The sequence below is a fragment of the Peromyscus eremicus genome, chromosome 3 (assembly GCF_949786415.1).
Source record: "Peromyscus eremicus chromosome 3, PerEre_H2_v1, whole genome shotgun sequence".
In the NCBI taxonomy this organism is placed as follows: Eukaryota; Metazoa; Chordata; class Mammalia; order Rodentia; family Cricetidae; genus Peromyscus; species Peromyscus eremicus.
Genome location: NC_081418.1, coordinates 55,381,952 through 55,387,453, shown reverse-complemented (window position 1 = coordinate 55,387,453; position 5,502 = coordinate 55,381,952). Strand labels below are relative to the sequence as shown.

Below are 5,502 nucleotides of genomic sequence, written 5' to 3'. Positions count from 1 at the left end.
ACAAGGACTTTAAAGATACCCAAGCCCATGTGACAAGCTATTAATTACACTGTAGATTTTTTTTTAAAAAAGTTGAATGCAAAAGAGTGAAGAGCAAAGAAGAATATGACAATATTGGGACTTTATTATTTGTTTTGTCTTCCTTTTTGATGTGTCTTAAAATATTCTTTAAACAATGAGAATTTTTTTTTTTTTTTTGGTTTTTCGAGACAGGGATTCTCTGTGTAGCTTTGCGCCTTTCCTGGGACTCACTTGGTAGCCCAGGCTGGCCTCGAACTCACAGAGATCTGCCTGGCTCTGCCTCCCGAGTGCTGGGATTAAAGGGGTGGGCCACCACCACCTGGCCTAAACAATGAGAATTTAAAGAAAATTAATAACTAGAAAAACAATAAGAGAAAATTCTGATATACAAATATTACAATCAACTTCTTAATCCTTCCAAGTTATAATCTGAGTCATTTGACAAGCCATAACAGATATTCATGGGATTCTCTCAAACACAATTGCCAAATTCCTTTGGTATTCCTCCATGTCTCTAGTTGTTCACATATCCTTTGATCAAAGTCTTGTACTGGCTCTGAAGTGATCTTTTTGTTTTTATTCCCTTAGTATTTTTAGACTGTTTTATTCTTAAGCTGTCCTTCACCTCCCCAGCTCACTCTTTTCATTTCTTTCAAGTCAATTATTCTCCTTTCTGACTTCCACAGTTTGCTGAACCTGCTTTTCATTTTTGTCTCCTTGCACTTCTTTTAAGTACAAATAGTCCTCTTTGCTGTCGCTGTATTGCCTATTTTCCACTTATCCATAGTGTCATTTTCTTGAGCCTACATTCATCATCACAACATAAAAATAATCTGCATATACTACTAGTAAACATTAAATAACAAGCTTCTGAGGAAGTGATGTAAGGTAGAGAATGGAACCTGAAGGCTTTACACACAGTGCCAAGATAGCATGAGAGGGAAACCAAGTAGTTAGCAAAGAGGAAGGCTAAAAACATCCTGCTGTGGATGACTGAATCCAACCACTGTCCCAGCAATATACACAAATACCTCACATATGAGAGTGTGCTGCCTATATTAATACTAAAATTAGGCACATCCCTGGGTGGCAATTTAAGATGCTAATGAGACATGGTATAAACCACTTCATAGAGAACCACATGCAACAGAATGTGTGAAAAAGTCTACACTATGCAAATAATCCTGAAAGCTTCCACTGAGTGACATGAAAGTCCTAATCTTGGTGTGGTAGAATTGTTTGAGCCACTAATCTCTTTATTTGCTTTGCCTGATTCCTCCCTTAGAAGTTCACCCCATCCTAATAAACTGTCCCTGTTTCTTCTGCAACTATGTGTATCTGTTCAATTCCTTGTTCAGGTATACAAAACACAGAAACTTTCTGTGGGTTTCCATCAAACACTGACATCCACTGAGATCATTTTCTTGGTAGTTCTACATTTCAGCCTTCCCAACAGCACAGCTAATCTTCTAGGTTTAGGAATCACAGTAATGACCAGCAAGGGATAATATTACCCAATTCGTCTGTCGGACAGTTTTTTTTTTCCCTTGTGGTTACAATGAAACATGTGTCCCCAAGGTTTTAGCTGTTTCTTCTTTCTTCTTTTATAATTCATTCACTAAGTCTCACCATGGCTCTATGCAAGAGGATAGCTATGACATTCTGTGATAGGCTTCTCTTCAATGTATTTTCCCTGCCTTTGAAGTCATCTTTAATGTAAGTAAAAAGAAAACCTTTGCTTAAGACCAACAAAGTTTGTGTTCTGATTTGTTTGATAAGCTTTGGCTTAGCTTTGAATATCTGATCCTCCTGAATGCTAGGATTACAGTGGGCCACCTATCAGGCTAAAGCCAACAAATACCTCATGTCTCATTGCAATTTTGAGTCTGAGGTGAAGGCAAATGCATATTAAAAGATAGGGTACTTAAAATAAGAAACTTACTTTTCCCTGCTTAAATTCTACATTCTCTACCCTCAGTTCTCTTAAAATATTTGTTTTAGAAAATTCATTAACTACTTGTTTGTACTTTGAAATGTATATGCATAAATTAAAAAGGATAAATTAGCAACAAGGGATACTTGCTCAAGACTAAAGAGTCTAAGTTTGAAGTGTACTAACACCAGAGTGTAGATGAGTACTCATTTCCCAGTTTTCTTGTATATAAAATCTCAGCTGCTCATTACTCCAAATTTTCCTTCTCTGTCCACAAAGTTGGAGGATTTTGTTTCATTGAAAGGAACCAGAAAATAGAAGTGACTACACAAAACTCAAAGTAGATCTGGAAGTATGACTAAAGGCACAATCAAGTACCCTTAGTGGAGGATGACCTGTCCCCTTGAGAACCCTTAGGCAGTGTTTTTTGTTTTTTTTTATTGAGTTAAATAAGAGAATTTTTTCTTTCTTGTTGATATCTTGAAGCAGATCACTGACAAAGTACACTGCATTAACACTCATTCAGTATTAAAGAAGTGTTCTTTCTCTGTTTTGGTGGACAGGTTTTCTGGAGGTGGCAGCAGATTTTGTTTTTAAACATGTTTTCTCAATAGTGCCAAATGGGAACTCATACATCTTTATTTAATTGAATGAATAATTTTATTTACAAATATGATCATATAATCAGAGTCTATTACTCATGATAGATTATGGAGGTGAGAAAGTGTTTCCAGATTGCATTTGAATCTTATTTTTAAAACAGCAAAATATTATTATATATTGGAAGCATTTCAGAATTAGCGAACTTTTTGCATAGTTACTAGCAGTTATTTCTTATAGCTTACTGCAGACAGGCTAATGGTCAAGGAGTGAACACATAAATCTGGATATATATATATATATATGTGTGTGGATATATATATATATATATATATATATATATATATATGCACACATACCTTTGGAAGTGTGCATACACATGTGTACATATTTCACACCAGTTTTAATGTCAGTTTATGCCATTTACCGACTATTCTTACATTTTCTGTGTTCTAAAATAAAACATCAGATATCCATTTTATATTGCCAACCCAGAGTGTTCTTTAAAGGAAACTTTATCAGATGAATAGTGCATATGAAAGAGTCTAGGTCCACAAGGCAAGGGAATGAGGGATAAGAAGGTGAATTTTGTTATCTATATGTAGACTTCCTTCAGCAGTATTGAAACAAGTTAAGCCTGGCATTTATTTGTCAGGGGATGTTTACATACAAGCAGAATATATGAAACATAAAATCCTTTGGGGCATCCACATGATATCTGACTTTTTAATTTGAATGTACATGCATCCCCATTAACTTTCTAATGAAGATAGGACAAAAATGGCTGAAAGGATTTGTTTTCTCTCCAGTGGTCATGTTTTCTAGGTCAGGTATCAAAACAGGTTTCAGGAATTGAGTGGGGAGAGATATGACATCTACAAAGAATATAAACATATTTGAGAAGTTTAATCAATTAATACCTTAACAACAAATTCCCTACCTGAAAATGGATAAGGACTTGGGATGTTTTGATAGGAAGAGTTAGCTCTGGAAGCAAGAAAAGGTTAGCTTAGAGAATAGCATGTGTGCTGTGCAGACACAGAACAGTAAATAATGTAATGTGGTGTATATACAGTTAATATTCCACAAAAAAGAAGGAGTTATGAAAGAAACAGGGATCACCATGGGAAAGAAATAAATATACCTCATTTATTCTCTCTTACTTTTAATTCAGAATTAAGCAATCTTAGTATTTTTATTGGGATGAGATTCTTCGGGAAGAAGTGGCCCTGGGGAATGAGGAGGGCAGGACAGAGTAATGGAAGAGCAGTGAGGATGACTAAAGTGAATGACAAGAGTGCATACGAATATGCAACCCTTTGTCTTAGACAGTGAACACTCACTAAGACATTGGAGGTACGTAGCAAATCATGTCTGATTCAGAAGGTAACAGAGGCAGGCTAGTTGAAAAGGACAAGTGACATATTTCAGGCAGAGTCAACAGGAAGTACACAAGGTACTGAAGACAGCATGAGCTTGGTGTATTTGAAACTTGAAAGAAGGACGATCTGAGTGGAAGATAGCGAGTCAGGTCTATTTGAATTCCAAGAAGAAAAGGGACCTGGACTTCCTTGAGTAGCAGATCAACAGATGAATTTTGCTCATTATATCTATCTTTGTGATAGTAGCTTTCTGACTTATGCATTTTTAAATTTTATTATTAGTCTATTTTCAAATTGTTTATATTTTAATAGTTCACATATCAAAGATACCCTGTTTCATTTGTATTTTATTGCATCATTTCCTCTGACTGTTGATTAAATTAGACAGATACCTGCTCATTTTAAAAATTAAGTGACTTTTAATGATATCATGTTTTGTGTTCTCTATTTTATGGATTATTGCTTTTGGTTTTTCTATTGTCCTTCTTTCCTAATTCTCTGTGTTTGCCTTCCTACTTTTTGTTTTCCTCCTGTATGTTCCAGGGGGTTCTTTTTATTTTATTTTTAGCAGACTTTATGCACTTTATTTTTCTTTTATAAAACCCCTTATATAGTTTTCACAGCTGGAATCTAGGTTCTCTATATGGAGATTCTGGTGGGAGTTTTCACAAGATGTCACTGAATTCTCCATAAGAAGACTTAGTGAACACAGCCCCCTTTCAGAGGGTGGGAGACAGGTATTTGTAGGTTTTGGAGATAACATCAAAGGTGGCCTTGAAGAAGTTGCCCAGGGTGGCAGTGCAGCCCTGGCTGATGTGTAGTAGTTACCAATATTGGCCATCAGCAACAGCTTCTTGGGCACAGAAGCAGAGAGAATGCCAGTACCTTTTGGGGCAGGAATGAGGCACACCAGCACAGAGCCATAGCACCCTGTCCCCTTGCATACACTGTGTGGGGCATGCCAACCTTTTGCCTCTGTAGCTTCCTCTAACTGGGACAATGGCAAGTTTGGCCAAGATGATGCCCCATCAGGTGGCAGAGGCTACCTCCTTGGAGCACTTGATACCAATATTAACATATCTGTTGTAGTCCCCATTAAGCAACAAAAGCCTTAAACCTGGTCAGCTGGCCAGCCTGAGCCTGCTTCTCTACTGGCATGAACCTCACTCTTTAGAGTTGCTCCCAGAAAAAAAAAGTCAAAAATTTTGGAATCCTTAATGGGCAAGGAGAAAAGGAAGATTTCTTCCATGGACTTAAGCTTCATGTCTTTGACCAGACAGTCCATCTTGGTGACAAGGATCCACTTCTTTTATCTTTGGCTTAACTTCCATGAGTCCCACAGCCTCGACCATGGTCACCACCTCCACCATGACCGTGGTCTCAAGGCCAATGATGAATTCTCTACAGAAGCTGCAGTAGTGGCCCCCTAAGCCTTGGCCCTGGGTCTCCCAGCTCTTTCTACAATCCTGTCATTCACCATTTGTTGTTTACCCGAAGACATTTTTGTTTTACTATGTAGTATATACTTTCAGATTTGAATGAGGGTGTTTATTACATATAAAACAA

General features: G+C 37.1%; 1 pseudogene; it reads right to left on the bottom strand.

Moving 5' to 3' along the window:
* Positions 1 to 4,655: 4,655 nt before the first annotated feature.
* On the bottom strand, positions 4,656 to 5,221 carry LOC131906278 (small ribosomal subunit protein uS5-like; annotated as a pseudogene).
* Between the last annotated feature and the right edge of the window lie 281 nt (positions 5,222 to 5,502).